The sequence below is a fragment of the Tenrec ecaudatus genome, chromosome 7, assembly GCF_050624435.1.
Source record: "Tenrec ecaudatus isolate mTenEca1 chromosome 7, mTenEca1.hap1, whole genome shotgun sequence".
NCBI classification, from domain to species: domain Eukaryota; kingdom Metazoa; phylum Chordata; class Mammalia; order Afrosoricida; family Tenrecidae; genus Tenrec; species Tenrec ecaudatus.
In genome coordinates this window covers 43,205,822-43,222,239 of record NC_134536.1, presented here as the reverse complement: position 1 = coordinate 43,222,239, position 16,418 = coordinate 43,205,822, and the positions used below count along the sequence as shown (strand labels likewise).

General features: G+C 42.6%; 1 protein-coding gene across 3 annotated transcripts in view; it reads right to left on the bottom strand.

The window, feature by feature from the left end:
* KIAA0408 (KIAA0408 ortholog) overlaps positions 1-16,418 on the bottom strand; it is a 38,881-nt gene that overhangs the window by 14,574 nt on the left and 7,889 nt on the right. The window contains exon 1 of one of the 3 annotated variants that reach the window (XM_075554579.1): positions 4,933-5,100. The exons of the other annotated variants lie outside the window; for them this stretch is intronic. The gene's annotated coding sequence lies outside the window, so the exon portion shown is untranslated. Of the gene's footprint in view, positions 1-4,932; positions 5,101-16,418 lie in introns of those variants that run through there. 3 annotated transcript variants of the gene reach the window in all.

The following is a 16,418-nucleotide window of genomic DNA, read 5'->3' as shown; positions in this document are numbered from 1 at the left end:
GCAGCTTGTTTACCTTCTTCAAGACTCTAAGACCCCAGACGCTGTATCTTTTGATAGCCAGGCACCATCAGCTTTATTCATGAGTGGTTAAATGTTTTGAACATACATTTTTTGAGCTGTAAATTATTGACAAAAACAAACAAACACCCAAACCTCATTGCCATCAAGTCCATTCAAACTCATGACAAAGTAAAACTACTCTTGTGGTTTTCCACAACTGTAACTCTTATGGGAGTAGAAAGCCTCATCTTTCTCCCAAGGAGGAGTCAGTGGTTTTGAACTACTTACCTTAGGGCTAGCACCCCAACATGTAACCACTATTCCACCAGGAAAGATTAAAGCAGTGGTGCTCAACCTTCCTAATGCTGCAACCCTTTAATATAGTTCCTCAGGTTGTGGTGACCCCCCAACCATAAAATTATTTTAATTGCTACTTCACATAACTGTTATTTTGCCACTGTTGTGAAATGGGCTACTCTTGTGAAAGGGTTGTTTGACCCGCAAAGGGGTCGTGACCCACAGGTTGAGAACCACTAGATTAAAGGACTCCCCCCCCCCCCCCGTGGTGCTGTCATGTAACAGACCGACCGCTCACTGCAAAGCCAGTGGCTCAAAACCACCAGCCACTCCAAGGGAGAAAGGTGAGGCTATCTGCTTCTCTAGCTGTTTACAGTTTGAAAACCCTTTGAAAATCCAATATAAGGTCACTAGGAGTGATCATTTATTTGATGGCAGGGGGGTTGGTTTTTCAGTAATTAAGATTAAGAAAATGTTAACTCTTGATGCCCAGCTTCACCTCTCAAAGGCCCTACTAAACTTGGAATTTGTAATGCTACTCTTAAACTATATGCTAAAGACACTTTGATGAAAATCATCTCTATTTATTAGGCATTCACATATTATGATTAATTCAGTCATGAAACATAGATATCACACTCAGCCATTGAAGATGCTATCCCACCTCGTTTTGTCTACTTTGCTACATTGAATTTCGAACCTCCTTGTCTCTAAAGTCAGTTACTCCTCCTTCCTTTTGCTGCCTTCCACCAAGCTGAGCTGGTGAGCACAGCATTTGCCACCACAAATGCCCAGCTGCAATAAAATAAATGGTGCCGATGGAGCTCCAACAAGCTGGAGAGGGGAAACAAGATACAGCATTTGCTTTTCTTTGTTGTTGTGGCTAAAGTTTTCTGACCTTGATTATGCAATAATCTTTCGGGTTCATCTATGAACTACCCATGGGAAATTGAGGAGACAGTGCTTCTTTTCAGACTAGAAGATTAATTTAAAACTAGGCAATTAACTGTAAGCAGGTAAGTCTTGCTGACTAATTCACTGGAACATTTAAGGGCAAGTAGGATAGCTCCGTGGGGGTGGGGAGAAGAATATCGATGAAGGCATGAAATACATAAAATAAGAAATAAAATCAGTAGTTGCAAACTTATCTGGGATGTTATAAAAGGGTGTGAGCCAATATCACACTGTCTGGGAAAGAGGTGTTTTGACCATCTATGTTCTATCCAAAGCACCTTTAAATAAACATCAGTAATGTTCCGAAATCGTCATGAAGTTTTTCCTACAATTATACAGCAAATGGCACCATGCTTACCTTCCTGTGCCTACCTCTTCTGGATGACTTCTAAACCAGAGAGAAATGTCGGGCCATTCTCTTTTTTTACCTCCTGAAACATTCTAAAGCTTGTTGATAATAAGACTATATCTGAACCCATGTACTTTTCTCCCTTGCTTTTTTAAAACAGGTTTTATTGACACATAATTCACATACCATACAATTCAATGGCTCAAATATATCAAAAGGAGTTGTGCAATCATCAGTACAATAAATTTCGGAACGTTCGCTTCATTTTTGTACTCATTGATATTAGCTACCCATTTCCCCCATCTCACCCTGTCATAACGCTATGAAAATATTATTCAAGTTATGTTTATATAGTTTTTCCTATCCTTGATTTCATATGAAGAAAATCATACCACTACCACCATCCCGCCATCCAACAACCTTTACAAAATAAAACAAAGAAAAACCTCAATCCAAAAGAATGCAGAAAGTAAAAACCAGGCCACACTAATCAGGCACTGTTCAAGAAGCAGATGAATTCTGCATCAATTTACAGAGTGAAATTCATCACTTATACAGAAGATAGCCACTCAACGACGCCTTCTGTTTCTGGGGGCAGAGTAAGTTCCAGTGCCAGGGAATGTGATGGCTCCAAATAAAGAAACGAAACAAACCAAGGCTTTGGAAAAACTCTTCAGAACAAAAGTCTGTGTTGATTTTGATGGCAGAATGTATGGAGCCATCTCAGCATCTCTGCCTTGTCACAAAGTTTCATGTGGCTGAGTATACTGTAACATCCTCTACAAACAGATTGGGGACATAGGATTTGAGCATTAAGCAAGCAAGAGACAAAGCTTAATGAGAAAGTGCCTAACTCTATTCTGGCTCAGGGTAGGTACTAAGTAAGTGTCTGTTTCTTGGTTTCTTATAATAACCCTTGCTTCATCTTTTCCTCTCTCTTCTCCCCTGCATTTCCTTCAGCTACATCCCCATGTTTACTTTTTTGAGCTTTAATTAGTAATTTTATACAAGCAAGCCTGCAACTGTTTGACATCTCTTTTATTATCAATGACTGTCCTCTGGCCTCAGCATTTTTCAAGTACTTTAAAGACACATGGCAATTTAAGAATTTAGAGGAAAAAATTAGTTCTAGCAAATATTTGAATAAGCAAAAAAAAAAAAAAGATAACCTTGTTAACTAGTGAAGCACCACTGCCTAGTGACTAACACACAGGGAGACTACCATGAGGGATTAACCCAGGTGGAAGGACCCAGAATCCCCCAGACTGAGGAGACAGTAGCCAGTGCACATAAAGACATCTGGAAAACGCATGACAATGGTGACAGTGAATTCAATGCTTACACTTCCAAGTAGTTCTTCAATCATGTCTGACTGCTTTCTGATTGAAAGCCTCATCCTACACATTTGACAGAGTTTCTTGAAACACTCTTAATAATCTTAGATTTTTGTAGAACTTGAACACGGGAAACTCTCAAATTATGGCTAATGCCTCTTAAACTCTGGCAGCAAATTAAATAATAAGTGAATTTTAAAGGTTAAAACGTGAATAGAAAAGCCTTTACAAATCTTTTGTTATCATACTAACTTAAATATGTTTTAAAAATTAAATCAAAGGCCCCAGTTTATAGGAACAGAATGCTTTCTACCAAACAGTTATAGGGTGAACTGGTACAGCAACCTGGAGAAAGTTCAACTTCAGCACTCTCCACAGAAGCACACACAAATGTGCTCTTTGTTGCTGCTCGCCACTTGTGTTCTCCCACAGATATCGGCATCTTAGTGGGAGAGCCGGCTTTCTGCTATCTGCTTTACCCTCTATCTTTTGCCTTCCAGTTCATTTCTTCTCAAATTTCATTCAGATTAAAAATTTCTTAGAGCACTGTGTGAGGAGTGCACAGTCCTCTGAGTCTTCAACCTAACACCAAGTAAACCCTTTTCAGCTCCCCCCTCCCTCCCCACCACCCTGCACACTCCCCACAGTCAGGATTGTAAAGGGCTGTGAATGAGTGGAGGAAGCAAGGGTGAGGATGGCAGAAAGACAGTCCTGGTGCCCACCAGTGAGCACAAGACAAGATTCTTTGCATTCCTCAAATTCGCTTCAGTTTGGTCACGGGAATACGACTCCATTTGCGGGGGCACCTTTACTGCCCTGCCGCCATCACTGCTATCTTCTTTATCTCCATTTTCCCATTGAACACCACTTTTTTTTTTTTTTGGTAGCTAAACAATGAAACAAGAGTCAGGGGAGGTTTTTCAATAGCTATTTCTCAATTTTGAGATTGTTGTCCCTGATCCTTGTGTCTTGCTTTCTTATTTCCTTTTTCTAAGCATATTGGTTTTTACACAAGTGATTACTTTTAATCTGTAGGTGATTCCTTTTATTTGAATAAGAAAATGCCACACGCAGTGGGTACTGCCAAACTGACGTTCCTAGAGGGATCATCTGCCCTGGGAAGGTTTTGCTTCTGATTAGCTTTGAACTAGGAACCCCATGCCATATCCATCAGAGTAATGCTCTTTTTTGCCTCCAAAATACTCTTGCCATTTCTCCAGGTGATTTCAGATATCTTCCATGATTTCAACTAGTAATAATTATCCTATTGTTTAAAAATGCGCCCTCCAGTAAATTATTATTGATTGCTACTTAGCATGTTACTTGTGTTCCAGACAAGATCAAAGTTACAAAGGCTTCTGCCTCATTTAATTGTCTTTTCCTTATTTTTTTTCTAAATAGAAAACTCCCAAGCTACTAGGTTAATTTAGCTTATAAAATAAATGTTTTGAAACAAAGCTCTACATTGGCTTAATGGCTAAAAGGAACCAGCGTACACAACAGCAGATGTAGCGGTCCGCTTCCCTGCTCTTCAGGAGGATGGCACTTGAATCACAATAGCCCTAGCCAGACAGCAAGCAAACTTTGAAAGGGACGCTTAGTTCCTTGTCATTGCAATCTCCAAATACCAGTTACCTCTAGGGCTGGAACCATCACTCTGCAGATCTTTGAAAAATATTCACTCTAAGAAAAAGCGCATTTTAACAAGGATACTGAGGGAAATCCTAGTGTGCTGAGAAGCAGCGCTGGAAAAACACAAGCTCAGAGAGTGGGTGGCCCTGTGTCCAGAGTTAGGAAATCCACCATCGGCAGCTGAACCCCCTCTTACTTGGCGGCCAGTACAGTCCGTTAGGCACCCCGCCCCACTGACATGGACACAGACAGATGTTGAAATAGCGCTCGGCTCATAGGACCCATGTTTTTAAAACACGCGGCAGTCCCGTTACACTTGGCCACAATTTCGGCGCCTGCTTTCTAACTGCCAGAGAGAGCACGTACCTGTTTGCAGGGGGGGACGTTGCACCACTGGCCAATCTAGCAATGGAAGGAAGCAGGGTGGGCAGCTAAAGAGGAGACGCTCAGCTCGGCGAGGCTGCTTCGGCAGAGAAATGGGAATACTAAATAAGCACAGCCACTCGACAGCGCGGACCCGACAAGTCCTCTTGAAAGCGAGGCGCTGGCCCGGAGCGCAGGCAGCTCGGCGGCGGGCGCAGTGGCACCGCAGCCGCCGAGCTCATGACGTCAGCCGCCGGAGGCCGCCTTCAGCCCTCTTCCAACCCGAGCGCTGTAACTCTAGAGCCGCTCACGCTGAGTAAACAACTCCGGGGCCAGGCCATTTTTAACTTTTATAACGGAGCCCAGCGCTTTCAAACTCGCCAGAAGAGCTGATGTTAATGTCACACAATGACAATGGTCAATTTTAGATTTTAAAAGTAAACTTGGGTGGTTTTTTTTTTTTTTTTAAATAGGCAAGAATCCCTTCCCCTGGGCATCTCTCCTCTGCCTCCTCAGCTAGCCTCAGGATGCATTTTTCAGTGCCTAGATGGGGAGGTTTCCAAAAGTTCCTAAATTACATTCCACTTTTGCTGGGAATCATCCGGAGCCCTTCATAGTTTATGTCTGGACATGGCAGAAAAACACGTGTAGCCACTTCTGTGTGTGTGTCTTAAAAGATATTTGCAAACATATCCAACTTCTACAGCTTGACGCCTGCATCTACACTGATTGTGGTGTACTAAGGCTCGAAGAAATCAGAACCACGAGAAGGGGTGGTGCCGCCAGGTCATACACGCTTCATTCAGTGGAGGGGTGCCCCAGTCAAAGCAGCAAACAGACGACCCAAATGTGTGGAGAGATGCCCTACACCAGGACCCAATCAGCCGAGGAGGGAAAAGTTAGAATTGCCTCCCCAGAAATATTTCCTGGGTTTATATACTTGTTTCTTGCTTAAAGTGTCCATAGACACTTTGTAGCAAATTCAGTCAACAAAGTGATTGACGTGTAAGTAATAAGGAGAAACTTGGGCTTTCTTCCCTGTCCTATAGGGTCGCTATGAGCCTGCATCAACTCAACAGCAGGGATGGTGGTGTGGTTCGGAAGGAGCCCTGGTGACTCTGTGCATTAGGCATTGGGCTAATCACAAGGCTGGCGGTTCTATCGGGAGCTGCTCCTTAGGAGAAAGGTGAGGCTCTCTGGCCCTGAAAAGATGGATAAGTTTGGAAACCCTGTACATGGTTGCAATGAGTCAGAATCTCCTCAGTGGCAGTGGATTTGGTTTTAAGATCCTCAAATCACTTTGAGTGGAAAAAATAAACTCAATGGCATCTCATAACAACATACTGTCGGACAAAGGGATTCCTCCATGAGTTCTTTAAAAGGGCAGCGCCATATGGTCCCCAAAGCTGTAATCTTTAGGGAAGGAGACTGTCGCATCCTGTCCCCCTAGAGGGGCTGGTGGCCTCCAACTGCTGACCTTTTGGTTATCAGCCCAACGCATAATGGGTGCCCCATGATTGGAAAAGGAGATGCACTGACATTGAGCTACTTCCAGCTCACAGCAACCCTATAGGACAGGGTCGAACTGCCCTCTGTGGGTTTCAGAGACTAAATCTTTATAGGAGTAGAGAGCATTGTCTTTCTCTGGTGGAGCACCTGGAGGTTTTGAACCACTGACCTTATGGTTAGCAGCCCAATGACTAACCACTCTGTTACCACGATGGGCTCCATGTGGTAGTGGGGCAGTGAAAAAGAGGAAGGCCCTTAACAGCTAGATTGACCGAGTAGAGGCAACAATGTAAGGGTGATACAGTATTTGATTCGGTTCTGAGTCGGATCAGATTTAATAGCACCTAATAACAGACAGATAACACATGAAATTGCTTTTCTTTGATGAGATGTGTACTCTTAACTGGTAGTAATGATCTCTCGGGCTTGATATAGTCAGCTGGGTGGACCATGCAACTATGGATAGCCTTGAGAAGAATGGGAATTCCAGAATAATTAATTGTGCTCATGCAGAATCTGCACATGGAGTAAGAGGCACTGATACAAACAGAACAAGAGCTGAAAATCTAGAAAGGTATGCATAAGGGTTATAGCTTCTCATCCTACTTATTCAATCTGTATGATGAGCAAAAATCAGAGAAGCTGTGTAATATGACGAAGAATGTGGTGTCAGGATCGGAGGAAGGCTTATTAATACAATTTTATATTCAACCTTGCTTGCTGAAAGTGAGGAATATTTGAAGCACTTGCCTTCATTTTGAATTACAATTCAATGTCAAGATCAAAATCCTCAGAACCGGACCAATACATAACATCATGATTATTGGGGGAAAGACTGAAGTTGTCAAGGATTTAATTTTGCTTGGCTCCCCAATCAAAGTTCACAGAAGCAGCAGTCAAGCGATCATGGGAGGATGAGCTGCATTGGATACGAAAGCTGTCCTCTACATAAGGAAGACTAACGGCTCGAAGCGTTGTAATTGTGGTGCTGGCTAAGCGTCCGTAGAAGGGAAAGTGGGCTGACCGAAGAACAAACCAATCTGTCCAAGTAGGCTTGGAAACCATTTCTCTTAGCTAACGGACTCCCTGAAGTTTTGTCCCAGCGGTCTCTGTTTCCACTCTACGCTCACCAAGTATGTGTCTGTGTGACCTGCGAGCCTCAGTTTTTTCTGCAAAGGACCTGTTATATGTAGTTCATGAGGTGCTGGAATAATTTGAAGGAATATATTTAGTGCAAGTAGATGAGAAATGTGAATTTATTTCGCCTCTCTGCTCCCGGCAGAGCCTGTGGGCTGGGAGCGGGGATTCCCCACAGCATCAATGAGGCTGCCTAACAGCACTACTCCCCTTCACCTTCTCTGCCATTCCAGAGCTCCCCGCTCGCTCTCAACTTTGTAAACCTAACTAAGGCTGTTTAAAAAAATTCCATCATAAATTCAGGCTAAGTTATAGGAGACATTCTGCTGCGTCAGATATAACACTGTCACTCCAGGGTCATGGTTCAGTATTCTTTTTTGCGGGTGTCTCAGTTATTCATATAATTCATATAATTCTTGCCTTGATAAAGCTGATCTTAAATTGTATACTGAATCAAAAAAATAAGCAAGGGATTTGACATGCATTTTACTCCATGTCTATTATTTATTCTAATACCTACCAGTAATTTCTGTTGAATAAATTACCTAAAATTTCAAACTATGTTTCAAGCTAAACATTTATGCATAAAGGAAATAGAGCAACCCAGTGAGGTGATAGTCTCTGAAATCAACAAATATTTAGTACCTTCTACCTAAAAACATATCATTTCAGAAACGGCTATATGAGAAGTTCCTAGTGATATACATACATGGAACAAAGAGATTTCAAGACCGATGCTTCTATACTGAGCCTAGAGTGACATTCAGATGTCTTGACAGTCTTGACATTTCCAGAGCGGTTTCAGAATGGCTGAAAGATGCACATTGTTTGTGTAATTCAGGTTAGTTTTAAACCATTTAAACCTTTGAACCTTTAAAATTCGATTGACTCAAATTATTACTGTTTCATAACAAATTACAACATTCATGCCTAATGACATACTAAATAATACTATGTAACAGATACGTAATTAAAGGTAACTAATAATACTTATTGGAAGCACCTGATTTTGTCAAGAAGTTAAAAAATGAGAGAATGCAGAAAAGGACATGACACGTTATTCTATTAATGGCAGTATCCACAAATAAGTCTCGGTGGAAAGGGCAAGAGAGGGACCATGACTGCATGAACGTCACTCTCAAGTGTCTCCAGACTTGTATTTCAGAGCCAGAAAGAACCTCTGAAGGCTTTCTCATTTTAAAGCTAAGGAAAGAGGCCCTGATATGAAGTCATAAGCTCACGGTCACCATGCCACTTATAAGTCACGTCAGGAACAGAATCCAGGTCTTCATTCCTGTGCAGTGCCTTGAACTGTACAAGAGAAGGGAGCAGAACACTGGCCACGAGGAGAGTGGGAGGGAGAGGGGGAGGGAGAGAAAGGTTGATTGATTTGGGGGGTTGCTAAATTTAAATTTCAGTTTTCTTCTTTCCCCTTTCTTTCATGTGTAATAAGAGTCATAAAGCAGTTTACGTGTCTTGACTACTATTCACCTAAGGAGACTTGTGTCCGTGGCCAATATAAATTCTGGGTCAAAATACAGAGAGTAGGATCCTGATAGGTTGAAAAAAATCTGATGATCCATGCAGCAACCCTGCCTTGGGTAGCATGCCAGGAAGCACATACCTTATAGTCATATTCTGCCTGCACGGGGGCCCCGAAGCACCATAGACAGTTTAAACATTTATTCTTTTTACATTGTGGTAATCCTGTGGGTGAGCTCAGATAGAGCTGACCTCTTGTTTATATAACATTTTTATTCCCTCTTACATACCTGTTAAACGTATTTATGAATACAAGTGATATTGTACTTCTATCTTCAAAAAGATTAGAAGAAAGATGGCGCCAAGCAGTCGTGCGCTGCTTGTTGGACTACTAAGGAAATGCCAGCAGCTGGAAACCACCAGTTGCTCCACAGGGAGGATGATAATCAAGCTGTCACAGGGCTGTAGTCTAGGAAGCTCACAGGAGCAGTTTTTCTCTGTCCTATGGAGTCACTCTGAGTTGAAACGGATTCGATAGCAGTGAGTTTGGGTTGCAGTTTTCCCAGGACTCTAAGATATGTGATCTCAGTATTTATAGTAGGATTCTCTCAAGTCTCAATTTTCAATTTCTAGGGAGAGGTCTTGGCACGTCAAGAACAAGTATTAATACATAAACTTGTGAGCACGATTTCTGTCTCATGTACAGCATTCAAGCTCCAGGGATCCAAAGAGGGTAAGACAAACCCTTGTTCTCAAGAGTGCAAACAACACTGAGGAGGCCTGAACATGATCACACTCTGGCTAATTGTATCCCGAGAAGCTGACAACCTAGAAACAAATGAACAGAACTGGTAGTTTCCATAGCATTTCACCAGAAGGACCACAGGTCGGCATTTCTGTCAGCCCCAGCTACCACCACTCAGAGAACTATCTTTAAAAAAATGAAATTGGAGCTTTCTACCAGAACTGATTGTGACCATCCTGCCAGTAGGAAGGCCAGGGCTTCTGAATCTTCTTAAAGTTTAACAGTGGATTCTGTTCAATTTGGACCTATGCAATCTTAAATCCTAGAAGGGCAGACTTCAGATGCTTGAGTTAGTACAAGCGAGACTACGACACTAGTAAGACTGTTTGGGGCCACACAGTGATGAGAGTCGCACGTGAGAGTGGTTCTTATTCCTGCGAGCTGCTGGTTTAGGACGGTTTCAGCGATGCTGCTCTTTGCCCAGCGCTGGATGGTACTCCCTAGAATCATGAGATGCTGGCTCTGTTCTCTGGTCTCAAGCTGGGGACATGTCAACAGATTTTTAGCCAAGTAAATTTGTCATAACCTTATGTACAGGCCTTTCCAGATGACAGAAATATTCAAAAGAAATGGTTTCAAATGATTTGCTTCTTTAAAGCAAAACCAAAACTTTGAATCATGTTAGAAATGTAGGCTCTACTTAAGACTAGGGCAGATTTTCAAAATGTATTTCAAGTATTTTTGTTTGTTTGTTTTAGTATTTCAATATATTATTTCCAGATTTTTGACTTTGGTGATTTTCACACAAAGATGGGAATGAAATGGAAATAATAAAAATACCATTCCACTTTTATACTGTGGCTGAAAAAAGGCCCCTAAAGACTGGGACAAGGCCCTGAAAATGTGTGTTTACCACCAGAGGGCCACCCTGAGTCACTTTCTTGCTGCTAGGAAATGTCAGCTGGAAAGCAGGCTAAGGGAGGTCACTTACAAGGCACAATTCAGAAGATGCAGAATTAGCCTAGCCTCCTCCAGGGAGATTTCCCATAAATAATACCTACTGGGAATGGTAGTGTTATGATCACTGGGTGACGGTATTACAATTCCAGTAAACGCCTCCTAAAATGCCATGAATACAGGAAGCAATCTCTAGCTAGTCATACACAGGCACAGGAAAGACCGGCCGGCACATGGAAAGGATGGGAGGGAGGAAGTCAATACAGGTGAACTTTGCTACAAGAGAAAGAACTATTTTCATTCACAAAGATGAAATGGTGAGAGGCAAAAATTCTAAAAACCAAACTCACTGCCATTGAGTTGATTCTGGCCCTTAGAGATGCTATAGGCCAGGGTAGGACTGCCCCCGTGGGTTTCTGAGGGTGTACATCTTTATGGGAGCAGAAAATCTCATCTTGCTTCCCCAGCACTTGGTGGGTTCAAACTGCTGATCTTGTGGTTAGCACCATGCAATTAGTAGCCCAATGCTTAACACACTAGGCTGTCAGGGCCCTGTACAGAAGGAAGGAAAATCAAAATGGGCAAGTGTAAGAATAAGCATTAGATTCTAAGGCAGCGGTTCTCAACCTTCCTAATGCCACGACCCTTTAATACAGTTCCTCCTGTTGTAGTGACCCCAAACCATGAAATTATTTTCGTTGCTACTTCATAACTGTCATTTTGCTACTGTTATAAATCGAGCAACCCCTGTGAAAGGGTCACAATCTCCAAAGGGGTTGCAACCCCCTTGAGAACCGCTGCTCTAAGGGGTTGGTGGGAAAGGTCCTGGCACCTGAGTTAAAAGAAATAGGGTCCCATGATATGAGGGTAAAGAATCTGGCAGAGAGGATGTAGAAAAAAGAGTGTCAAAGGCACACGTTAGCACAGAGGCAGCCTCTGTTGATCAGAGAACTCTGGCAGGGCCAGCCAGGCCCATTCTCTACAACTAAGATTGCTCAGTAAGAACCAGAGAGACTGTGACCAGGGCACCTTGGAGGGCCCCTGGACTCCCCCAACACCCACAAAGGAAAATAAGAGAATCTAGCCAGATAGTTTGGAAAGTTCAAGAAAGAAGCAGTTTAAATTTAGTAAATCTTGAAAAACCCAAGTGAGCTTGGCTCTTCTACTATATATTTTTCTTGCTGTTACTATCTGTATCTTTTGCATAATGAGATTCCTATAGCCTCACCCTTTCCTCTCCAATCATTTTGAATTGACCGGCTGAAAATAGAACCTACTTTCTGCTAATATCAGTAATTTCACACACATATGCTTTATGAATCCATTACATTCTCTCCAAAGTGGAAGTATGAGCAGAAAACCCAGTTTCCCCTCTTGGGAAGTGCTCGCATTTTCCGGATTGTGGGGTTGCAGCCTGAGACATCCTCCCTTTCTCATAACCATGGTCCCTTCACTGTTTCATGGTGGCTTCCCCCACTATATGAAATGCAAGCACATTGGGGTGAGGTTTGGGACCTGTGTAAGGTGCCCGGTGGCTCAGGAGACACACATTTCTCTGATCCTATGAGTTACGGAAAATCCAGAAAGAATGGATTTTGGTGACATGGCACCTTTAAACGCCCTTTCCAATATTCTAGGATAGCACAGAGGATTGTGTATTTTAAAAGCCTAACATTGTTTTTATCGGTCAAGGAGTTAGAGGTGGACAGACAATATGTAGATTGGTTAAAAATCGCACAAGCTCAGGGGAAATAAAAAAGGAAAGATATTCAACACTAGATATTAAACTGTTATTTCCTGACTTTAAGAACTAAAAGACAAAACATTTAGCTAGTAACTGAAAGGTTGGTTGTTCAAATCCACTTAGCTATTAATCGATTGGTTGTTCAAAGTCACCCAAGGGCACCTGGAAGAATGTCCTGGTGACCTCCCTCACTGACACCCGTGTGGAGCACAGGTCTACTCTGATGGCCACGGAGTCAGTGCTAGTCGGAAGCAAGTCAGCGTCAGCTGGTTTTATGCTTACTAAGCTTCAAGGCACTGCCATCTACCCGTTAATAATTTTCATCACAACAGTTTTAGAGGGAGTTTTTGCTCATTTCATTCATTACTGTATGCATTTTCATGTAATTTTCCAAAAAGGGGAATACTTACTACCCCAATCCAGCATCTGATAATAAACGGCAAACTTCTATGGATTTTATAGCATTTCTGTTCTATAAAAATATGAAACCGATGATTATTAAACAATGATCCTGCCTTGAAATTTTCTCCACTTCCTTATCACTGACGTTTCCCTACATGCGTTCTAGCAAAATCCAATTTTGGGGGTGGCTGAAATATTAAGTAAACTGCTTCATTTTGATAATAAGTTGCAAGGTTGTACTCATTTAACCCTCTCATGACTCATGGGACACCATGCCTCCACCTACTTTTCCTCTTATAGAGTCACTTTGTGTCAATTGCGGTGAATTTTTTTCCCCACGGGGGTGGGGATTAATGGATAGTTGATTTCCCATACAGTACATGCGTCCATCTGGAGGTAAGCTCTGTAACTGTTAGAAATGGAAGAAACAGGTGTGTGGTGCAAATTATAGTTTATGCAGGGTGTTTTTGAGGAGATCAATCCTAGAGGTGTGCTTTACAAAACTTTTCTATTTTGGCTTTTTACTGGGAGATAAACCTTGTAAGTATATTTCCAAGTTCCCTTTCAGGAGCCCTAGAGTGTAGGGGTTATGTGTTGAGCTGCTAACCACCTGCTGCTCCCTGGGGAAAGATGAGGCTCTCAATGGAACCTTGCAGGGGCAGCTCTTCCCTGCCATACAGGGTCTCGGGAGTCAGATTGAACTCCATGGAAGTGAGTTTTTAATGCTGTGTGTAGACGCAGCCATTGAACCAGAGTTTGAATCCATCAGCTGCTCCACCGGAGAAGGAGGAGACTCTCTCTCCCTGTAAGGTGTTCCAGACCTGGAGACCCACGGACGCAGTTGTGTCCTGACCTACAGGATCGCTGTGAGCCGGGGCTGGCTCAGTGGCAGTGAATCTGTACGTGACTTGAGGAGCTCTGGCGGTGCTGCAGCTAGGCCCTGATCTGCCAGTTGCTAAACTGGTGCTTTAAACTCGCTCTCTGCTCTGAACGAGAAAGGCGAGTTTGGCTGCTCCGGGAATAATTCACGCCATCAGAAACCCTCTACAGGGTGGCTACGCTGGAATGAACTTGATGGTAGTGAGCTCAGCGCTTTGTTTCCTGGGGGGTGGGATGGGTACATTATTGGGAAGTTGCAGTTCATGGGATGATTTCATGCTTGCCGCAAGATCACATTTTCAGGAATCCTAAATCGTGTGCACCTGTCAAAGCAGCTACAAGGCAGTGCAGAGTCTAGGGGGGCATAAACACTCCATTATCTTATCACCCCAGATCCATAGGGGCATATGTATCCTACATAATTTTACATCTGGATCCAGACTCACATGTGTGTCCCACATAATCTTACCCCGGAATCCAGAAGAGTGTTTGCCTTTCATACACAAAGTATAAAAATTCTTGTTTCATAACAAAGTTTCAGAAATGTCTATTGCTTCAGCATGCCTTCTATTAACGAAAACACATGGTATCAACCAAAAAGTAGGAAAAAATAACTGGGTCATGACAGGGTTAAAAACTAGTATGTTTCAGAAAAGTTTAGGGTTTGGATAACTTGAGCAAAGTGGCCAATGCCCTTGTAGGATTCAGGAAGAGTATCCTGGGCTTTAAGAGCTTTAGTAGCCTAAATAGGTGACAGCTAGCCTCCGTGTGTTTTGTGTGCTTATTCTGGGGAGCCTCGTAAGGAATGCTTTGCATTTAGTTGTCTGTATGGTCGAGGACTGCAGCCACTAGTAAGGCTCATGATGCAAAATAAAGAGGAGGAAATCTTTACAAATGGACCATTAGCTAGCTTGAGGATAAATGGAGAAACGGTTGCAATTGTCCAGGAGTTTGTCTTGCTTGAGTCCACAGTCAATGCTTATGGAAGCAGCAGTCAAGAGACCAAAAGGCACATTGTATTAAATCTGCTGCACAAGACCTCGTTGGAGTATGGAAAAGCAAGAATGTTACTTTGAGGACTAAGGTGTGCCTGACCCAAACCATGGTGTGCTCCATCGCCTCACATGCATATGAAAGTTGGACACTCCATCAGGTAGACCAAGGAAGAGTGGATGCGTTTGAATTGCAGAGCTGGAGAACAATATTGAAAGTACTATGGACGGCTAAAAGGGCAAACTGACCTGTCTTGGAAGAAGTGCGGCCAGAGTGCTCCTTAGAGGCAAGAATGGCTAAACTTCAGCTTACATACTTTGGACAAGTCAGGAGAGAGCAGTCCCTGGAGAAGGATGTCATGCTTGGGAAAGCAGAGGGGCAGCAAATGGGAGGAAGGTCCTCAAGGAGATGGACCGACCCCGTGGCTGCAGCAACGGACTGAAGCACAGGAAGAATTGTGAGAAAGGCGCAGGAGCAGGCAGTGTTTTGTTCTGTGTGCAGCGGGTCACTATGAGTCAGAAATGACTCAGTGGCACCTACAACAACAACAACAATATAATCTGTGTTGACAAACAAAATTCATAGTTGGTTCTTGAAGACTGAGAAATGTTTGTTTTTTCTGAGGCTGTCCACCATGATATAACTTTAAAGACAGTCCTTTAAGTTCATGTCAAAATGTCCTGTCCTAATGAACGTAAAGGGCCAGAGGGATGGGCAGAAGTGCATCAGTTTGTGCACTAGCCTCCAATAATTTAGTAAAATCAGACTATTTTCTTGTAAATTTTCCAAGGAGAAAATTCTAGAGGTGACTCATGTTTGGTTGTTCTGGTCTTAGGTGTGTGTGCACTCATTAATAAACATAAACTGGGAGAGAAAATAAGATGAGATTCCATAAGCAACACAGCCTGGTGCAGCAGCGGGCAGTGCAAAGCAAAGCGCTCTGAGGTTCACATTTGCTGTTGTTCTTTGAGTAGATGGTGCTATTCTATTAAAAAAGTTGTTCCTAGAAGTGTTAAAAAATGATAATTTTGCTCAGAGCATTACAGGGCTGTTTTAGAATGGTGGGTTTGGAGAAAACAAACGAAAGACAGGATCACTGGGGGTTAGAATGAACGCCATGGCAACAGGTGAAGCAGAAAAGGAATGAACAGAAATGCACGTACTAACTTATAAGAAATGACCTTTAGAGATGCTATGATTTTACACTCATTTTCAGAATGACCAACATTTAAAAAACAACCACTAATGCTCCCCTTCTCCTCCAAGTGAATAACACATAAGTACTACTTAGGAACATGTAGGCTTTCTTACTGTAAATATAAAGTTTTTCCCGATGGGTCCAGAATACAAAGCATGTATTCTGCATGAGATTCCCCTGGAATTCCACGGGTAGGCTACTTAAAACAGCCGTACCCATCAAAACACTCTATCCAGAAGCAGAGAATTACAAATTGCATCAAAACTCTCTCATTATTGGCCTTTTCCAAAATGTCAAGCAAGTGTATCATCACGAATACTAATGTTGAACTGTGTCAACAACCACTTTACTAAACAATCCCACTTATCTCACTTTTTGATAAGAAACCCATGTGTAGCGCTATGAGAATGTAGCGACAGCCACTGCAAGAATATTTGGAGTTC